This window comes from Lytechinus variegatus, chromosome 17 (assembly GCF_018143015.1).
Source record: "Lytechinus variegatus isolate NC3 chromosome 17, Lvar_3.0, whole genome shotgun sequence".
Lineage (NCBI taxonomy): Eukaryota > Metazoa > Echinodermata > Echinoidea > Temnopleuroida > Toxopneustidae > Lytechinus > Lytechinus variegatus.
In genome coordinates this window covers 12,578,215-12,601,241 of record NC_054756.1, presented here as the reverse complement: position 1 = coordinate 12,601,241, position 23,027 = coordinate 12,578,215, and the positions used below count along the sequence as shown (strand labels likewise).

The following is a 23,027-nucleotide window of genomic DNA, read 5'->3' as shown; positions in this document are numbered from 1 at the left end:
CGTTTTTGAAATTAGCCTCCAAGGTTCCAGCTATGTGTGGTACATGTACATTATATACATTTATTATACATTTATATGAATTTATATAAATACATGTACCTATCATATTAAACGGTATTGATCTTAGGATTCAATCTCCCATACTCTATTGATATGGTACAATTTATTTTTGTAAACATGGTAAATGCAGTTTGGCGTGAATATTTGTTATTTTCTTATTTTATCAGTATTTATGATTTAGGGGCAAAAGTATAAATACATTGTCAAGAAAAAGCGCACCATTATGGGGAACCCTTTCACGACAATCTTGATATTGGCTGATGAAAAAAATCCCGTAAGGAATCATTAGACTGCTACCTTTAAGTCTTGATCATGACAATGACTGGTAACTGTGAGAATGCATCTTTTTTATACTCTACAGTCTAGTATAAAAAATTCATTAACTGCACAAACATGCAAATTTATACATTATTTTTTTTCGAGACATGAATTCAGTCCATCTCAGGAAGGTCAAAAGTACTCAAACATGTCAAAGATGACATTTCGTAAACCCCAAAGCTAGCTATGTTTGTGGCAAGCATTTTTTTTTTACTTTCCTTGGTCATTGATCTGTCGAGAGAAAGAAATAGAGAGAAGGGGAGAAAAGAGAGCGAGAGAAATGGAGACAGATGAAAGATAATAAAGGGGAATAGAGGGAGATGATGAGTAAGTCTGTTCTCGTTGCGTGTGGGTGTGTGTGGGAGTGAGATGGAGAGAGGGGGGGGGGGAGAGGGAGAGAGAAAGGGGAAGGTTGGTGTGGAGGGTTGGGGTGAAAGGGAGGAAAAAAAGTTGATTAGGGAGAACGGGAATATGAAAAGAAAAACAAGTTTGGATTGATTTTCAACACAGCATTGCATTGGTAACGAAATGTTTTTGGAATGAGCCCCTTTTACACCAAAGATATTAGTACGACCGAAACGAAGTGGAGGTGCTGTCTTTTAAACAAATGTGGTAAATGTTTTATTAACATTATCAATATGATACTTTATTCATCGTAATTGACAATTAATGTAAAAAGTGGGATGATCAGGATTCGTGTAATTTTCACCCGCATTCTTGTGGATTTCTCATTCATTCAGGTAATTCACAGACAAGTTCCGAAGTTAATAGAGCTGTTCTACGATTGGATGAGATATGTAGGCGACATTTACTCTCCGAATTGAATGCAACGTGACAGCTTTCACCAAATTGTTGTTTCTCGGGTAAGCAAAATAAATATTTTGTTACCTATTTTGATAATCTCGGAATGACAGTGACCTTGCCAAGCGATATATTTTACTCAACATGTTAAAATTTTATTTTGGGCGTGTGTTTACAGAATAATACGATCATATTCGCAACAGCTTTAATAATAATGATAATAATATATATGGATCAGTCGCAAAAAGATAATATGTATATATATATATATATATACATGAAGTTAAGAAATTATCAATCAAATTAATCGTCACATTCATTTATTTTCACATCTCTAAAAAAAAACAAGATACAGCACGTCGTGATTAAAACATTTAGATGATTCCATAAAAATAGGAGTAAAATTGCACATTTTGACAAAAGAGCAAAAAAAAAAACAAAATAGGATGTGAGGGAGTAGCAATTCTTATTTCCGCTATTCCTCCCCTCCCCCCTCTCGTCCCCGACTCATTTTCTCTTTAAAGGAAAAAAATAACCACAGCTTACATTAATGAAAAAAAAACATGAAAGGCAATGACCATTTTTTTTCTGGCAATATGTCTTCGATTCGTTTTTTTAGGATCTCCTGTCGGCTGTGAAATCAGCAAGTTCTTTCGACAAGTATTATTGATCTTGAATATTGTTTTTATTTCCTCTTAGTGCCGGAACTGTCGGTCAGTTAAAAGTCACGCAGCCGGAATATCGTATATATATATTCGTCTTGGGTCTTGAAGGAAATCAACGATATTAGCTGCTGTTGTCAGAAATCAATACATTTAAGTGCTTTTTCCTATTTCTTATCATTGTAAACAGGAGACGCTGGAGGCAAATGACCTGAAAAAAAAAGAAAATTAAACCAAAGAGGAAAATAATTCTTTGGCAGATTTCATTTTAGGTTTGTTAATTCGACCAAATTAAATAATAATTCTAATGATCAAAATGATATATTATATTGGAGGGCACAGATTGGAATACCAGAAATGTTCGAGGAACCTATGAGATATTCGTCGGATTCTGGCCATTTTAGGAAGACGCTTTCGTATTGAACAGGCATTTGAAGCGCTGAAACTAAACTACGCGTTTTTAATGCATCGCTAAACCACTCAGATAATAACGAGTGATAATTCATATTGCATTCTACGTACCAAATTATTTTTGATTTTCGATTGGATAAAGGCTTCATAAAGGACTTGCAACTGTAACTTTGCCATTTTGGCAACTACCATAGAAACCTTGATTCTGATCGGCTGCTGAGACCTATTACCATGGAAGTTGCCATTTTGGCAGAGTTACAACTGTTGCAGGTCCTTTATTAAATGGGCCCCTGATGAATGATGCGCGTATGAAAACAAACCAGGTGCGCGCATAAGGAGAGGATGATGGGATAGAACTTAATAGCTTTAACTGAATTTCATCAGTCCTTTATTTAGTTTAGGTGTTGTCAGGAACGGATCGGTGTAAAAATGGCAGAGGTAAAAATGACAGAGGTAAAAATTGCAAAGGTAAAAATGGCAGGGGTAAAAAATGGCAGAGGTAAAAATGGCAAAGGTAAAAATGACAGAGGTAAAAATGGCAAAGGTAAAAATGGCAGAGGTAAAAATGGCAGAGGTAAAAATGGCAGGGGTAAAAATGGCAGAGGTGAAAATGATAACACTTTAGTTGGTATTTCTTTCTTTTTTTCCTGGACTTACATACACGACCTTTTCATGTCAAATCCCTCTTCTAATATTCAAATTTGAAGAACACAGTGGATCCCAATATTCGTTACTGGGGAAATTCACACTGACATAAAGTTTATTAGAATGATATTGGTGAGGGCTTTAGGCGGAGAATCAATCAAAGATTTAAAAAGCTACTAAAATTATACATGTTAATGGGGATGTCATCTGCGAGCATTTTTTCCCAGATATGGTGTAATAAAAAATATAAATGGGATGTCATTTTCTAAAAAAAAATAAATTGTTTTAATTGTACCTTAAGTGTATTAACATACAAATAATTTCACATCCGCTCTTGAAAGATTTTTTTTAGCCATCACGAGCCACTGATTAAAAAAATTAAAAGTAGACAATTTGGCCCATAAAATATGGGGTAGTTACTAGTATACGACGTCACGGATCAAAAACTCAAACTAATAACTTTCTTAATCATTGGTGGGTTTTCCGCACACCTTCATCAATATAGTTTCTGCTATTTCTACAGTAAACCATTCGTCAGGGTGAATTTCCCCTTCAAGAAACCTAAGAAAAACCTATAAATTAAAATCCCTGATTCGCTACACATTTCAAAATTCATGCGGTACCCGTTACCATAGAAACTAGTTAAGGAACCTGATATCCACTTGGACTAGCTGCAATGAGGTTCTACTCTGAAAAAAATGAGCACTATTGCTATTATTTTATCATTTACGTTAAACTATATACGTATCATATCAATATCTATTTGGATCCATTAATATGATGTTGAAATATGAAAATTTACTTTTATAACAGAACGTTTTGTTATTTTTCTGTTATCAAAGTTATGCAAGTGGTTCAAAGAAATCCCGAACTCGTCTATTTCAGTGTGTTAATGGTAGCGCACATTGGTGTTTACATTACAATTTGTTGGTATGTGTGACGAAATGCTGTTCTACTATACGAACTGATCAAGATAAATCCTTTCACTCAATAATTGAAGTCATTTTGGCATGAAAATGTTTGAGTTTAATCATATCAACGATAAAGTATATATTAGACTAAAATGATGACAAAAAATCCAAATAATATCTCATCAGTTCATAATACTAATTGTGTCGATTTAGGAGTCGATTCAAGGTCAATAATTATGACTGATATTAACTGGAAAGGCTCTATTTTTTCATTGCTGATCTAGCATGTCGTGATCTTAACCTCTGTCAGTTTTGCCTCTGCCATTATTACCTTTGCCATTTTTACCTCTGCCATTTTTACCCGGCACCGTCAAGGCTGTACCTATATAGGATTTTCCACAGGGGGGGGGCAACGTCCGCCAAAAAAAATGACAAGCCCCCCCCCAAAAAAAAAGGTCCTCAACGGGGTATAAAGGACATTTCGCACCAGAAACAAAATTTATAAGCCAAAAAAAAAGGTCTCAAACTTCAAAGGAGGGGGGCACTGGTGGCTCGTCAGGGATCAGTTGTGACTCGTCAGGGGGGCAGGGATATGTCCCTTGCGTGGGTTTTGACTCGTCAGGGGGGGGCAGTCTCCCCCATAGGTACACTAATGGGTGATGTCTTTGTCGAGAAATGTGTTATCTCGACTATTTTCCTTTATTTGCTTTACCGCCTTTGTTCTTGAATTTCTATTTACGGTGTTTAACCCATCGTTTTGTAAACGATGCAATACAATGCCAATGGATAATGTGCTAAATTACCCCTCTCTTAACATACCAACTCATTATATTCATCGGAATATTATGGCGCCAAATCAAACAGTCGACTTTTTGGCCCGAAGGGTTACACTTTAAAACAATATCAGGTGCTCACTAAGGAATTGTGTCATCAATATTGCGAACCCAGATTAGAAATGGAAGTCGACAGTGTCATTAATATTCACTCTGTGATCATCATCAAAATTTCATATTGAGGGACAGAATCCATAGATGCTTGGTGGAAAATACATCTTTAGGAAAGAACGGACTTCTAATTTGATTAGCGCAATCTGAATGACGCTATCATAATGATCAATACCCATGTTAACCCACATCATAGTATGCTTTTATCTCTCTATCGTTCATTGCAAAACTCTTTGCCCAGCGTTGACCCTGTTCAAAAACTAAATAATAATAACACCAACATGCTTATATAGAGCATATCACTGCCAAATGCGTCCCTATTCGCTTTTGAAGGAGACAGAAAAGGCAAAGGAAAACTGGGAAATTATCTAATTTATCTCATTAATCAATGGAATTAAAGCCTTCGATGACCCCATTGCGTTGGTCTCTATTTCACTTCATTATTAACATAAACCTGCTTAACTGCAATGATGTGGATAAGAAATGTATCTCCTGGATGTATTTGCAATTTGAATGAAAAATACAATTTTCACTCTACGTATTTTTCTTTTTCTAAATTTCTTTGCGGGATAAAGATTGCTTTCTGAGGAGTACAGCAAGTCTGCATATGCCGACGTAACCCAAGACAAGACAAGATTGAATTGGACTTTATGAATTCACGCCAATGTTTAGGATAGGCCCTAAATTTACGAACGAGAATTTAAAAGACAAAGAGCGCTGATGGGGGCGCTGCATATCCACAATCATAAAATTCGATATTTGATATGCCATCAACAAACATGACAAAGAGAAGATATTTAAATTTCTGTAGATTTATCTATTGTGATCAGATTGATACACTATTATACTTTCTGTACTACATTCATCATTTTCAGTGAAATTTCGACCTGAATGATCCCATCTTGTTTTTTGTCCCCCAACCCCTTCTTGCCCTATCCTTTACTTGATCAGTTTCAAGCCCTCTTCTCACATCAGACTATCTTCCTGATAAAAATGCCTTGCACTAAATTTCAACTGATCATACATTCCCCCAGAACTTAAAATTGTGTTAGAATGGGTCTTAACCTACATGCAAGTAATCGATACGAGTTAAATTGGATCCATTTATTGTTCCCGTCTCCAGTGACTGCAGTAAATGAGATCAGATTTAAAGCAGGAAGTCATGACCAAGTCCCCCGTCCGATCGGTTGGTGGGTAGGTGGGGACTTGGATGGAAAGGCGGATATGAGGGTGTGCGTGGGGGGGGGGGGTGCGTGAGTGTGTTTTTATGAATATCGAGGGCGTGGGAGGGGGGATACACACACTGTTTTGTCGTTAGCGCATTTGATTGCCTTCTTTTGGGCGTAAGTATAGTGCGTTGAATGTGCGGGAATTTACGTTCAACTAAATGTTTTATCGTATGCAAAATGACCCATGCTAAGAATCAAAGGCAGCATACAACATAGATCGTTTGTAGGTTGCGGTACACGTGCGTTCAAATACACAAACACACACTGGGATTGGGGCCATAGCCTAATGTTGAGATGGTGGTAGTTGACATAGCGTAAGTTTATGGATTCAGAACTTTTTATGATTAGTTAAATCAACAAGAAAACAATAACTTGGGTAAAAATTGCGATCACCATCTTCGTCGACATCATCACAACCTTTGTTCTCTCTCCTCGCCATAAGGGAAGTCAAATAAGAGGTTGTGTAATGATGATGATGAGAGTGGCGTAGTAACGAAGGAGGAAAATGACAGACTAATAATAAAATAAAAAGTGGAGTAGTCTTTAACTAAGTTACAAACAATACACGATTGGATAGCAAAGGAGAGACAGAGTTAAATAGAAGAGGAAAAGGGAGATTCAGAGAGGCAGACAAAGGTACTGAAAAGGAGAGAGTGAAGCGAACAGAAAACATATTGAATGCGCTCCGTTTCCCCTTACCCTACTACACGTTGAACCAATAGAGTGGAGGGGAGATAAGTGAATGCTGTGATGGCACTAAAGAAAAAAAAAGTAGAGACGGAAAAGCACCGAAGTAGTTAACAAGGAGCATTTGGAAGGAGGCTACACAAACAAAGAATCTGAGTTTCAGACCTCAAAACACCCTGAATAACACTGAAGATGTTAACTGCTTCTATTTAAAGGTGTTAGTGAAAATAACCCTGTGACCGAGTAGCATAAAATCCTGTGGATGTGTGCTGTGTGTTTCATGTGAGCAAACGCTTTGATTTTTTCCCTAGTCATGCTAGTATTCCATAATTGAATTTATTATACTACAATATGGAAATACAGTGATTTTTATTTGTGCTCGATATACTTTTGAGAAAATATTAGTATGTAATATCCTAAACTAAGTCCTGTTTGTAAATTGATAATTCATTTTAATCTATGAATTTTGCTTTAATGGCTGGGATCTTGAACGAAAAGGGGATATCTTTTAGTTTATTTGATCGTGGTTGAAAATAACACAATTTAACTTATTCATCAAATTCGTTTGTTTACTAGACAATAAACTCCAAAACACTATTTATTGCGAATATTCAATCATTTCTAGGGAAATAAACTCAATTGAACCCAAAATATTAATGCTTAATAATAATAAAAAATGCCCTGCTCCCTGACTTGCAGGAAAAAAAACAACAAAAAAATAAAACTGTTTAAGGCTTTAGTCTCATAGATATAGGTCTACAAAGGATATAAAATTTATCCATCCCTTGGGATAACTTGGATAATTATTGTCCAGTGATAGTTATCCAGTTTTACCTCCACGATTAACGCTCTGTTTTCTATCATACGTATTGACTTATCTCTCATTTTAGATATTTTGTACTTTATTTTTCGTTCTAATTTATTGTTATGTTATTTTGTTTTTATACCTTCAAAATCTAGATTCACAAAATTTGATACCAATTGTCAAAGTTGATTATCAAATGGAAATAATTCCCAAGGCTACCAATACATCTTTTTCTTATAACCCGTTTACATGCATTTTGTGCCTGTACTTTTTGTTTATTACTGTAAACTATCTTGCCTATTATTATTATTATCATTATCAATATTAGTTGTTTTTGTTCTTTCTTGTTAACAGGGCCACATGGAAGACGATTAAGTTAGTAGTATGTGCCACTATGTATACAATTATCATTAATGCATAAATGAATTAATTGATTAATAAATAAAAAAAAATAAGAAGTGAATAAATAAATTGATAGATAAATAGATAGAAGGATAGATAGATGGAGAGTTAAATAAATAAATAAATAAATAGAGTGAAGAACAACTGAACACAGACTTAACACATCTTTGAATCTTCAGAAATTTTAGTTCTCGGAAACAGACACCTGACATAGATATCAAGAGAGCACGGTAGGTTATCGCGTAACGCTAAATGATAAATGTAGCACCTGGTCGCCCCATCTTCGGGGCCATTTACGTCTGTACTTTTTGGCACAATTATGCATGGAATCGTATCGGAAATCGAAAAATAACCTCGTCATTTGAAGAAGGGGAAAACGTAGAAGAGATTTGTTTCATTTTGAAAAGTGTCCCATTTGAATTCAATACGGTTAAAGCGGAAAAGAATAGGAACGATGGATGGCGACATGGCAGATGTCAGACGCATGGACGAGTGGATGTGGGGGTGGATGTTTGTGAAGGGAATATCTGTGTGTGCGCACCTTATCCCAGAACCTATAGGTTTTTTTTTTTTAAGGACATTATTTCTGAAACAGCTCCTCACTTGACCTCTTCAAAGGGCATCTTAAACACACCCGTATAACTATAAACCTTAACATTGGAAGTAGGATTGTTCCAAGGGGGTGCTGCGTGTATTATTCTCCATACGCAGCACCCCCAGGAATTCTGGTACGTGTGGCAAATGGGAAAAAAAATCAAGGAAAATAACCCTAAACTTTTTTTTCTTGTCAAATTTCTTGGCACCAAAACGGCTTTCACTCTTTTGAAACCCTTTTTATTTTTTGCTTGTCAAACGAACCTCAGTATCCCCAGCAAAATAATGTTCCCAGGCCCCAGGGCCTAGTTCCCAGGGTCCAGAAACTCAACTTGTTTCATGCCTTTAACAGCTCTTTGTATCCTCTGGGGAAAAAACCCTATATGAATCCAGTCATTATCATAATTCATTTATTAATTAGCTATTTTGTATTTTTGTGAACAGGATTTATTTTTCAGAGGTATGAATCTGCTTTCCAAAATAGCCTTTGGTTTTCTTGTACCGGTACTTGCATGTAACTTAAACATATCATAAACATTTCAGCAAAATGTGTTTGTGAACAGTTGTTATATCAATGTACCAGTCGAACTTCATTTTCACATCCTCTCGTGTGACTCCAGTAGGGATTTCAAATATTGAAATGAATACCTAATAACGGTCTTATTGGGAAACAAAGATTCTCACCTGTTCACCGGGGTCATTTGCATGTTGTAACACAAGGAATGATTATTATTTCTTTTTACAAATAAAGATTTCTTCTGCAAAATCGTATCATTGCCACTGAATTCATAAAACAATATATCAAATTACATGGCAATATCTCGTTATGAAAGTAAACGTTTGAAAATAAGAACATAACCTTTGAATAAATATTCAGTATATATTTTTTTATCTTTCGAAAAATAAAATCTTCCCTGATCAAATTAACCCAGACGTGAAAGAAAAAAATACACATACATAGAAACATTGATATTTTGACATGTCTGACAAAGGTTTCTTTAAAAGATTGTCTTAATCCTAACAACTGTTGTTTGAAAATCGTATACTGAATCGGATGCGAATAAATACTCCATATCACAGATACACATTGATTTATGAATCGTCAGGGCAACCCTATTGAATGAACACGATCTCTATTTGTCAGCTAACAGCGAGGTACCTGTCGGACATACAAACGTTCCGAGCCCTCTAGGTCACAACGACCCTCTTCGCGGACAGTCCTTTCCCCCTGGAGGACCGGCGGAATCCCCTTGGTCTTCCGACTGTAATAGAGGATATCTTTTATTCAAGCATCTCCGGATCTGACGGAGATACAATGACAACGTGGTCGGAATACGGTCAATCTATCCCATATCAGATGCTTGATGTAAAAAAATCCTTGCCGCAGACCAAGGATCTTAATAGGTCAACTTTACCTGGTGAAGATAGTCCTTGAAAGCCATCAAACCCCTCTTCAACAGACATTTGCATTTGAGTGGATGCACAAATTCAATACGTCAGAAGGGAAATGTTTTGTCAACGAAATGTGTTAGAGTTTTCATGTTGGTAGATTGTAAAACCTAACCACCTCCCCTACTAGACAAGGAATGGGAGATCTTGATAGTGGTGTGTTTTAAAACTATTTTGTCGTCATTCAACTAAATACCGAATGAAGAAATTACCTTCTTTACCGTCTAAGTTTACGCCAACGCTCGAATAATCTGAACGATTCTCAATGAAATTAAATTCATCCCAGGAATAGCATGACTATCCACAGGACTGAAAATATTTATATTGCGATTGAGTCATTATGTGGAGTTATACATTAAGACGCAAACCTACAAGTAACAACAAACGAACAATTATACCCTCTAGCCTTGATATCATAAATGTATAATTTATGCAATTCAGATAACTAATCGTCAATTAGGCTGCTAAATTCTTGCGATTATTGGCGAATCCCGGCTTAACCGATCTGTATGAATCAATTTGACTGTATATGACTGTATAAGAAGTGGTAATCACCTATTTGGGCATGGTGGCAGATTGTCTGGATAGAGGCACTTAATCGATCCTAGGAAATCTGGCCAAAAATGGGCTTGATTATGAGTGCAGTAAGATAAAATGAAAATATATTCTTTAAACCTTACTGTACATTTTTTTTTTCAAATGAAAAAGGTTATGTCAATTATGTCAACTCTATACCTATAGATCATTCCCATCTTCCTGGTCTTTGGAAGATTTTACAAAGAAATATGGAAAAACGGCCAAAACCTTTTACGATCCAGGAAAAGATGAAATCATAAATGATAAATTGAGGCTTTTAATCATTCTTAGCTTGAAACTATTGCCCTTAATGAAGATATAAACTGCAAAGCTTTATTTTTTTCACAAAAGTATGAATCTATAGAGTGAAATATCCGATAACCCCTCAGAACGCCAATCATTCTTTAATCTGAGCCCAACACCACTTTGTCAAATCACACATGCCATTGCTTTGTATAAGTTCTTATTTATTGAAGAAATGAATTGGTTAGGAATATAAATACAGACATGACAAAATATTGAGATACGGAGCAAATTATCAGAATTTGCCTTGCTCAAAATTGTCGCGAAAAAAAATGTTTTGTATCATGATCAAATCGAAGTGTTCCCTGGTCATCCATCATCCTACAAAGGTAAACCTGTAAACTACATGCAATATACAAGTAAGTATAGAGATTTTGATATGTCTCTTGTTTGTTGGTGGGAATGGTTAAGAGCTCATGGAAGCCAAGGGCAACCCGGGCAGGATTTCTTCTAAAATGGCTTTGGGGAGATTCAATTCACCCAGTGCGTGTCTCGAGTTTCGGAGATATAGAAACCCAGAGGTTTCCCCTTAGGTAATGGAAATGCTGTTTCCAAAATAGGTTTATATTGATGTAGAAGATCAGTCGCTATTTTGGGTGAAAGTATTTTGTTCCCCGAACCAACCGTGATTTGTCGCGGTGTTTGTTTTATATCAAGGGAACGGCTGTGTACGGCTTATTGGGCAGGCAGTTATTAATGTAGATGAAATGCTCATTGGTTGATGGGAGGAATTTCTAGAGGGAAAATCAAAGGGAGAGACATGGAGATAGAATAGGATGCATTTCAAGACTTCGTTCCCAAATGTTTGTATCTCTTTTTTGCCTCTGAGAAAAACATATCTCATTACATATTTTCGTACAAGCGTGTTAAAAAAAGGCTCCAATATGCATTTTTCAATTGTTGCGCTCTGCTGAGAAATCAGGTTAACTTTTCATTATTGAAAGGACTAACTGGAAAATGGAATGATATCGACAACATAATATTCATAACTGTTTTTTTTTACTTTTGGATCCGAGCTCTTCAGTGTTTTGTCGGGGAAAGAAAAGGAAATTTCGAATATACACATAAACAGAGAGACGGAGAGAGAGGGGGGGGGGGGGGCGATAAGGTAATTTAAAAACAAATGGCGTATAGCATAGAGTGAGTGAGTGGGTGTGTGCTTGTGCATCTAATGCGGGTGTGAAGAGGAAAGGAAGGGGGAAGGTGGGCAGATGTTTGATAAAACAAATGATGTACCCAATTAGACATGTCGGAGGGCACATTTTATAAGGAAGGTCAGAAAAGAGACGGCATCCTACGTTTACAGAATTAAGCATTGCTATGTTTGTTCCATCACCCTCAGAGGAAAGTAGCTCGAAAAGTCGCCACCCTAGGCTGTTACGCCATGCGAAGGTACGTGTGTATGTGTCTGTCTGTGACTCTCAAAAGACTTGATAAGAATGACCTGGGGGATATGGATTGCACAATCAGTGTTCCGACAACGGAGGAACATGAAAGATCGAAAGGTAGAGAAATACAGAAAGAAATCGTTTGACCAAATCGAATTCAGTTGCTGATATTTGGTTACAATAATTTCCGACTGATTCCGGCGCCTGAAACTATGCTAGACCTTTCGAAGCAGTTCATTTATCATGAATGAAAAGCTAATGAATATTCACAATGCCTTCAGCACTCTTCTCCATTTAGGTTCGTTGCATGGTGGGGTCAAGATTCGTGATAATAATCAAATAAACTGCAAATCAGTTTTGAGAATGCCTGTAAGGTCCAAAAGAATAGAATGAACGAAAAATAACTTTATTAGTAAACGAAAACCGGGAGAAAATATGGGACATTGAGCTATGGTGTTGAAGCAGGGCCGTTGGGTGAAAGATAAGAGAGAGAGAGAGAGAGATTGGGAAGTGTGGCTACAACTTAAACATATTTTAAACATGTTCAAGATAATATTCCTTAACAGTTATCCCTTAAGAAAAGAAGTTACAATAAACACAAGGTATTAATCAAATTACCCTTCAGGTTTATTTAACATGAATTGATTGGGTCATATCACATGCTTCAATTCAATATAAAAATAACTCACATATTGAAAACCATTATCAGTTCAATTTTTATTCAGTTCATGTCCATTCTCTCAAGAGTTGTATAGCATTATCCAAACACCATTGATCAACAAGCGCCGATATCGGAAAACGGTTGTAAAATGTTTATTGTAGCTGCAGGCATCAGTACGAGCATGGGAACTTTGAGATACATGACAAATTCACCTAATTCAAATGTTTATTTCGTTTTGATCATTGCCTAAACCATGTAAACCTTAAAGAAATTCCTTCGGTGAAAATTTATATCCATACGGAATCATAGCAACATATATCCCACCTAGGCACTCGCGTTTTCTTTCTGCATTTGCCACTTTCCACCCAGGTGTAGCAAATGGATACCTCGTAGGAATGAATTCCGTGAATGCTCGAGCACCTGATCTGGCTAGCCGTGCTAAAGGCGGGTAATGCGCTTTTAGAAAAATGTTTCATATTAATATTCTTGTTATGAGAAGAGATTATGAAAATTCTATCACTGTATTATAATCATTCCTTGTATACTACAGACACCATTTTACTTGCCTACATGATGTATTTATAAACGTAGGTAAGCAATGTACAATGTAGGTGCCCGATTACCGTCAATGACCTTGCCAATGTTAACCCTATCTAGGCGGGGGGGGGGGGCCTCGGAGGCCCCCCCTCAACGAATCGCGCGATATTTTCGCCGCGCAAAATTTTTTGACCGCGCCGCTCGCTGAATTTTTACTTTCAAGTCTTGCGCAACTTATGAGACTAATTTTGCGTCACCCGGGTACGTGATTCCGAAATAACGCAACATAATGTAAGTGCATGTCAGACCAAAAATTGCTCAAAAACGTGATTTTGTGTACTAAGTCAATGCAAATTGTGTTTTCAACCAAAATTCATAAATGCATGATTATTTTTAGTTTTGCTGGTCTAAATGTATTTATTTTATGCTTTTTATGATCATAGAAGAGTCCCCAACAAATTTCATTGAAAAAACAATGAAAAACAAAAGGTCAAAAAACAGAGAAATACATAAAAAATTGCAAAAAACAATATAATACATAAGAAAATGATTTGATATCGCAATTTTTTTCATGTACACTTGCTAAGAACACCACAAAGAGTTTCTATACCAAAAATTAGTACATTTGGAGCTTTATTTAGGGAGTTAGAGGAAAAAGAATGATTTCGCATACTAATTACGCATAAATTAGCATAATCACTTAATAGCAAGTCGCATGAAAAAAAATGCTATACAATCTTGTAGATTATGTCCCAGGCAACCCACGTGCCAATTTTCGGCGCGATCGCGCGGTCGACGGCCGAGATCTTAAGGGGGGGGGGCCTGGGAGGCCCTCCCCGGCCATATGAACTCCCAAAATACCCCGGCCTAGATAGGGTTAACCCCAACTTACTTGGTGGTGGGAGGGGCTTTTCAGCCCCTCAACATTTTAGCGATATATCCGCTGCACGATTTTTTTTACCGCTCCGCTCGTTGAAGTTACTTCCATGTCTCGTGCCACTTTTTAGACCAAATTTGTGACGTCCAGGCACGCAGTTACCCACATTACGCAACATTATATAAGTGAACGTCAAACCGAAATTGCTGAAAAACTTAATACATCTGTTTCATCTTAAATTGATAAATAAGTGATTATTCTCACTTTTATTGACAATTTGATTTTGATTTTGGTACCGATTTTTTTTCCTTACAGTTGTAAGAAATGGCAAAAAAAAATCGTCATAATTTAACTTTTTAGAAGCTTTATTCAGTTAATTTAGAGCAAACGTGTGATTTCATGAATAAATTATCAAATTAGTTCAAATAAAAAATATATCGAAATTTTGTGCAATTTACCCGTGAGATGTTCATTATGTCATCCTCTACCTTCGTTGACGATTTTGTCACGGTTGCGCGATCCGCGACTGAGATCTTAGTGGGGAGGGGGGGTTCTGAAAAGCCCCCGGGACTTTTTAAAAGCTCGCAAATAGCCCAGGTTAGGAAGGGTTAAGTGAAGTCCTACCCGAGTGTGCAATCCCCTTGTGATGAATCAGATAAAGAGCTCAATTTCCTTTGTGACTTTCGCCTCCGGATTACCTTACACATGCTTTCAGAGATTAATATATAAAAAATGTAAATTGATCAATTTCGCTTAACCACAATTCCCTTTGAAAGTCAAATGCACGTTAGACGTATAAACAAATACAAGACACACGGAAGCGTCCCATTAAATCCGACTTGCGCTAACCTAATACAATTTCCGTTGGCATTTTTCTTCATATACTGCTTTACAGTTTGCGTTTAACATTTTTTTATTGATAGAATTTGCCAGAATGTAAAACAATTCGTATCATAAAAGTGTAGATAAAACAATGAGTTTTAATCGGTAAATATCTCGTAGGGTGAATTGTAACCGCGCTTTGTATCTGCAGGTAAATGCTTTATAATACTCAATGGATCGGTTTGGGTTTGAAGACCAGCTTCTCTGGCACTCACGAATAATCATAAGAAATATTAAAACCATGCCGGGTATGTAATTTATTTCGTTTGTTTGCATTTAACCCTGAAGTGATATTTCTCTTGAAAGTCCTTAAACTGAAGTTTAAGGATAACATATTATAGATTAATGCATTTGGCGATATACATTATTTTGCTCTTGGGAAGCGGCTAAGACAATTAATTCCATCAAAATGTTGAGGATTTTTTTTAAAGTTAGTTTTCGAATATGAAACGATAACCAATTGACTTGTATTCCTATAAAATTATTATAATGATTATTTATTTCATCATAATCCAAGTTTTATCATCACCATCAACAATCTAAGAATCGCGTTACACGTTTGAAAATGAATCTTTGCTTTCCTAGAGCTCCTTTTTCATGATTGCAATTAATTATATTTGAATTTTAATATTCAAAATTTGCCTAATTTGCTCTGATGTCACTAAACATGCTCATAAAGGTATTTTCACGAATACTTGTACTTTTTGCAATTTTCCAATGTGATATGACATTTCAGGTTACATGGTTGAATTCATTCAATCTCTACGTTCATATCTAATCGTGATTATGGCATTCCACTCCGTGCCTTCTCATCACTGTAGCGGCTATTTTTTGTTTAAGTACTCAGATCAATATTTATTGAATTATAGTGTATGCAATGGGTATTCTAGCCAAAATGTGGCTTAGTACAGAACATGAGGTGTAAATTACAGCGTCATCATTACAAGTGCATTGTTAGTAAGGTGAGTTTCCCGCTCGTCTGATTCTCTATGTATAGTGGTGGGGTATTTTGTAAGAGTGATTTTAATACTCGGGCATTCACCATGTGCCTTATTTGTCCGAGTTTGCGTGTGTGCGTGGGCGCGCAAAATGAAGGGGTGATGTGTGGAAGATATTACGCAAGTGATATGGAAGAGAGTGGGGGAAAGGAGAGTTCTTGATGGAGCGGAATCAGGGTTGCATGAGCCTAATTACAACAGGGAGGCATAAGATATTCATTCGACCCAACCCATTCATATTTTAAAAAATTGATATAGCTGATTGACAAAAGTGCATGATTATGATTGGAAATCTATCACTGATTCTTGGAATGGTAACTACTGAACTTCCTTCGCCCAAATTGGAAAGATAAATAAGTCACTTGGAACTATTTTTTGACTGGCTGAAGAATTAGGGTTATTTTACTGTTTCAGTTAATGAATCCATGAATGATCCATTCATAGTTATCTTTATAAATGGCGATTTATTTTTAAAATGAGCTGGCTACGGTACCCTTTCCTGGTCAGATATGGAATGTCAGATATATATCCTATCCAATGGTAGGAAACATTCCACCCTCTAATTTCACATTTATTTTTTATGAATTTTTCAAAAGTGCCATTTTAACATACAAGTCTATAGGGAATGTTTTACGCGCGTGAAACCTCAGACGATGACATCAGATCTATTAACGGATGGAGGTATCGTAGCGTGCAAAAACGATGAATGTACAAGAACTTTCCGTTAATCTCTCAAGAAAACTGCCTATCAGACGTCACTGAAAAGGTTCTGCGTGGAAACCTGTAAATCTGCTTATCCATGTGTATCAAATGTTATTTTGTCTTCACGGGTAAGGCATGTAAGGAGAGGTATCGTTACAGTCAAGTTTATTTACCGTCTGGTGGCATTGTCCTTTGTGGGGGAAAACAAAATGCATAAACAAACAACATAATGCAAAGCGAGTCTTAAAAGATTCTTCCAAGAAAGGGGTAAGCATGGTAGTAGGGGCTCTCCCACTTCCCTGCTTCTTAATTAATTCTATCGGTTTAAAATCCATGTTCATCCTTTTAAATTACCAGTGACCATCACCTCACTACAGACGCAGCTTTCTTACTGCACCTGCAGAGTAATGCCTAATGAACATAAATAATGCATTACATTCACGAAATTATTGGTAAACATTTGAGGGGAGGGGGTAGGGCCATAACCCCCCCAAAAAAAAAAAAAAATCACGACCAAGAGAAACAACGGGAATAGGAATAAACAGGAAGGAGAAAAGGGTTTACCTATACTATTTTTATTATGTCAAATGCTATTACAAAGTTACGATTTTTTATTTATTTTTTATAGAAAATTCCCGATCGGCCATATGCCCCCCACATTTTTTTTTACTCATTACGCCAACGAGCAAGTTGATCTATTGACATAAAGTACATAATTATTGACAAATATTTGCTCGTTTAACCAACGGTTTCAGAAGATTTATCAGGGTCAGGCATTAGCTTCGGACAATGTTGTTCGCCAAAACTGACATACTCTGGAAGCTTTAGAAATCAATTGAAATCGTATCTTGGCAAGGCAAGGCAAGGTACCTTATGTCTTATTCAAACGATGATACCTCGGTCTCTGTTGGCATTGAGTCCTCTCTCATTTTCTTTTCCTCGTCTCAATATGTAAATTCGAAATAAAATCAATACAGCGGTTTCAATTTCCCAATTACCGACTAGTGAAATCTGATTTATCAAAACAGGTGTGCATAGAATTCGAAATTGGTACGGAAAGAAACCATTTTCTCCTGCGATAAGTGAAATTTGATTATAATTCATGTATCTGGTATCAAACATCTCTCAATAAAAGAAATATTGCGTTTCTTGTAGTTGTATATAATTATTTCACAGGCTTGGCCTTATATTCGGTTGGTTTTAAATTCTTTGAAAAATAATAGAAATGGTGAAAATGTCTAGAAATAAAAAGACAAATCTATTCACCGTATAATCTCATAGATTCACGTGAATTTTTTTAAAAAAACATTCACGTGATAATTCATTATATATTTATTGATGAAGTATCCACCACATCCAATAAAAAATGGTTAAATTTAAGCGACCGGGGTGTACTAAACTGTCCTATAACTTTGGCAAGACTACTAAACTCATGAGAGCAAAGATCAAACTAATATTCTTAGCTTAAATGTTCATTTGTTTGACTTTTAGACAGTTTTCTATATATTTCCATATGTCATGCATGCTCACAGTAATTTGCCGAATGATCGCCATTCAAATGAATTAAGATTATGTGCAATATTCATTGGCCTAATTACATTCAACCATGTGCAATTAAGTACTCTCACATATGTTCGCAAAATTCAGTTCGGATACAATTTTTTTTTTAAACAGTGCGAATGCAGTGAAGGTGTTGTACCCGCAGGCAGTCTCCGTGACGGTATGCATCAGTACTCGCTAAACTGCATGATAGACTTGAAAGATCACACCTTTCAGAAACCTCTAAGCAATGGGTTATAATCACAGCTAAGGTGGCTTAGTCCGTGTGGTAATGTAGCACGGGAGGAATGACTTCTGCAGACATGACGACAAAATGACAGCACTACTTCATGTATATTAGTCAATGTCATCCGGTCCGAAAAACCTCTTGTATACCTGAAGGCTTTTATCTTGAATGTAAGGAAAACTCCTTCAAATGGAAATCCAAATTTGGCGTAAAATGCACGCAAGATGCTCGGGCATAGGTTATTGATCCGCTGAATACCTTAGGGCAGAAATAGCGTGCATGATAAATCGGTTCTTTGCTTGTGACAGTCGCCATGGTTCCTGGTGACTTGTTGATTTCAAACTTTGATAACCCTCAAAAGACTTTCGGAGACACTTGGATGCAGTCACCTCTGTCATGCAATATGGAGGTTTCTCTCTGTCTTACAGACCAAATCTATGATGAACGTAGATTTACAGAATGCTAGAAGCATATATTTTTTTTACAGTAGTACGTACAGGCTTTAAGGTGTATAGAATGATTGTGATTTCGCCAAAATATGTGACGACTTACACACTTGCGACTGTATTTTGAAACATAAAAAAATTAGGTTTTAAACGGTTCATGATAAGTTAGGCTCAATTTGTTTTTCTAAGATGGTTGATTTTATATCATGACTAGCATTGACGAATTAAGACAAGGGGCGTTTCATAAAGCTGTTCGTAAATTAAGAGCGACTGGTGAACCTCTCTTACGCACATAACCATCGCCAATGAATACACCATTCACCACAAGAAAGGATCACCAGTCGTGCTTAAAGTCGCTCTTATCTTACGGACAGCTTTACAAAACACCCACCTGATCCTAGGCAACAGTGTCTTATAAATATATTGTGCAAATGATTTATTGCATTTGTTTCAGGAAAATGGACTCGCAATAAAGTTTTGTAGGAATCAGTTTTCTTGACTTGACATTTGACAGGAGCACCCTCTTCCCTCGAGGTAAATCAGTAAACATTCTTGCAAATTTATACAAATATTTTGATAAAAGGAATCCGGACGAAATAAGATTTTCACTTTATTTTGCAAGCATTACTCGCTCAATGAAATATGTCATCGTCTCAACATGATAGCGGCGCTCGGGCATTATGTAAGGGCAATGACAGTGTGACACAAGAAACTATGGATTTAATATATTTTCCCCAAAATATCTACATTAAGTTTGATCTTGTTAGAACCAATATTATCAAATGCGACTAAATCGTATTGAGTAACGGATGATACTGATGATTTGATAACGCAAAATATGCATTTATGTGGAAGAGAGTGCGAAAACGATGGAGATTAGCTAGTTAGGCTGCTTGCGAGGTAGAGAGAATCTTGAATCATCATTGTAATGATGATTGCCATTCGCCTTAAGAATCATCGGACCTTTCACACGGAATTTGAGTAATATTTAACTGGAATTCTCCTCAGGAGTAGAAATTGAATTCGTGATTGTGATTAGCGTTTGTGATTCTAGATTGGTTTCACACGTGCTAAAAATTCGTCTTCAGCTTTATTTTTCACGAGAATCGTCATTCAAATTACGATCTTCTTACCGTGTGAAAGGGAGGAGATAGATAGAGAAAGAGAGAAAAAGAGGGGGGGGGGGGTTAGATTGGTTTCATCCAGCATAGTTCTAGTATCAGATGATCATTATGATAATCCTATAAGATACCTGCACGAAATCAAGGGGGTTCCTCTTGATGGAACGGTATGATCTTCTTCTGTCAGCGATAAGATAATTAATGAAGCATTCATAATTTGAAATATTGGCCAGATATCCAAGAAGCCTTTTAGAAAAGGTCTCGTGACTCCAACGATGTACATTGGCTTAAAGTGGTGCTTAGGACTGATGGTATTTATCATGTTTATCTCGAAATAAGTAGAGTGAACTTCACAAAGGAAAGTGCTAAAAATTTCATCAAAAATATGATAACAAATAACGTAGTTCTTGAACTTTTAAGTTACGCAATGTTTTGTTTAAACAGTTACATGTATATGGTTGTCGTCATGAATATCCATTAGGTGGGATGCTAATGTCACTTCTCCACTTTCATTGTTCTTATGGTATTCCATGAAATCATTATTGTTTCATTTTCTTTCATACACCTGTGAATGATATGCCTCTTATGATGAAATAAGTTGTAGTAATTAATATCTAATGTGTTAAATCAATTGTCAATCAAATGTGTATATTTCTTTGAGTACATTTTTTAATGAACCTTTTTTTTTATAATAAAATACAAAAGAACAAGCAGGGATATGACATCAGTTTGCTCATTGGATATTCATGAAGACATTCCTAGAACTGATGCCATACCGATTTTGATCCATTTTTCATTGTTATGTTTGTTTGATTTTTCTGTATGTCTTCAAATCATAGTATTTTCAGCCTGGTGTACCCCTTTGATATATAAGACATGTCTATAATTGCGTCGGAGAGAAATCGAAGGACTCGGAGAGTGGGCGCCACGTATGTCGGCGACTCGATCACCTAGCATGCCTATACAGTAGTTACCACGATTAGCCTCTTAATGCTAAGCTCTCACTTGGGCCACAAAACCTATATATTCATCTATATGGTGTAATCCTAGTACTATGGACATGGACACGGTTTTTTACACGGTTAGCAAACGTTCCCTCTTTACAAAGATGAGTATAAGCATGATCGGAGTGTGAAAAATTAAAAAAAGGCCTGCTTGTGTAGAGTCAATGATCATGATGATGAGTGATTCCCAGAGATGGTCGATATTCTGATAAATTTAAACTCTTAACTTTTCCCATCTTCATGAAAATAGATTTCACATGGACAATGAAACACTTCGGAGATTAGGACAAAACTAGCACAGAATCTGATTAAAAGGAAAAATAGATTAGAGAGTCATTGTACATGAATAATGATAACAATAATATCCAATTTTAAAAGCGCTTTTCCCAAAATGGCCCAAAGCGCGTTAAAGCATATTATTACCCCGGTCATTGGATTCATTTCATTTTAATCAAGCACGAAATGTGCACAATTTCCACTCCGTTGGGGGAGCATTCCTTGCAGCCATATTATGGCGCTGGAAAAATCAAACATACAATATCTTTCGCATCCTACCGGGTACCCATTTAGCACCTGGGTAGAGAGTGCCAAAGAACGCTAGGCCGCGGTGGGATTCGAACACACGACCCTCTGTTTACAAGGCGAGAGTCAGAACCACTACACCACTGCTCTTCCACTGATTATACTGATAAACGGCATCACAAAGTCTGTTACAGACTAGCATATATTATGACAACGACTGTATCCCTTCTATTCAATAGTACAGTCTGCTTATATTATTGGTAGCTTGATTGATAAGATTCGATGGTACTCTTGGCAGATATCTGGTCATTTCATGATGAATACAAATATCCAACGTCCAGGTTCTGACAGCCAATATCCTCGGAATCCAATGAATTGATGAGTAATCGGACTACTCCGGGTTATATTGACAGAAGGCGAGGGGAGGGGGGGGGGGGAGTGGGTCATAGATAGGAGACATTCTTTGAACGTAAACAAAGCGATTTATGCGTTCAGTTGAAACATAGTTAATGGTGATGATGATGATGATGAAAATAATAATGAAAATAGTACTACTACTACTACTACTATTACCATGATTACTACTACTACTACTACTACTACTACTACTACGACTACTACTACTACTACTACTTCTACTACTACTACTACTACTAATAATAATAATGTGACAATAATAACAATAATGACAAAAATAATATTGATAATGAAGATGTTGTTGATGATGATGTTGTTGTTGATGATGATGATGACGATGATGATGACAACGAAGATGATGATGATGACAACGAAGATGATGATAGTGATGTTGATAATGATGATGATGATAGTGATGTTGATGATGAAAAAGATGGTGAATAACCATTGATTTAATAGGAAAACTCTTCAATAGCTGCATGTCCGAAAGATGTGAACCATAATAAAAGCATGCGTATTTCAAACGTGTGTGACCAGGCAAAACCAGATAGCGTGGTGCACCAGAAATTCTTTTCCAACATGTCAAATGAAGGGAAATGCGCCAATAGCTTTTTATAAAACCAAAATTGCATTTCCATTGGATCCAAAAGTCACTCACAATGCAACACCTGATAAATCAACTTGTTGTTTACATATCCTAAGACTGCCAGTCTTCATTACTGAAGCATTCTAAACTCATCAATCGAAACAGAATAAAAGGGTCTAGTAAACTTTGCCACACGACCGATGACGACCAAACCACACATACGCAGGAATTATCAAGTTTGAGTGCATTGACAAATCAAGAGTAACAATGTGATTGCGATGGGCAACCCCACGGAAGCTGCGA

At 36.5% G+C, this 23,027-nt stretch overlaps 1 protein-coding gene across 1 annotated transcript in view; it reads left to right on the top strand.

The window, feature by feature from the left end:
* The first annotated feature begins 1,200 nt into the window (after positions 1 to 1,200).
* The window catches only part of LOC121431366 (trissin receptor-like), a 31,160-nt gene continuing 9,333 nt past the window's right edge, over positions 1,201 to 23,027 (top strand). Inside the window, exon 1 of the mRNA XM_041628905.1 lies at positions 1,201 to 1,241. The gene's annotated coding sequence lies outside the window, so the exon portion shown is untranslated. The remainder of the gene's footprint in view (positions 1,242 to 23,027) is intronic.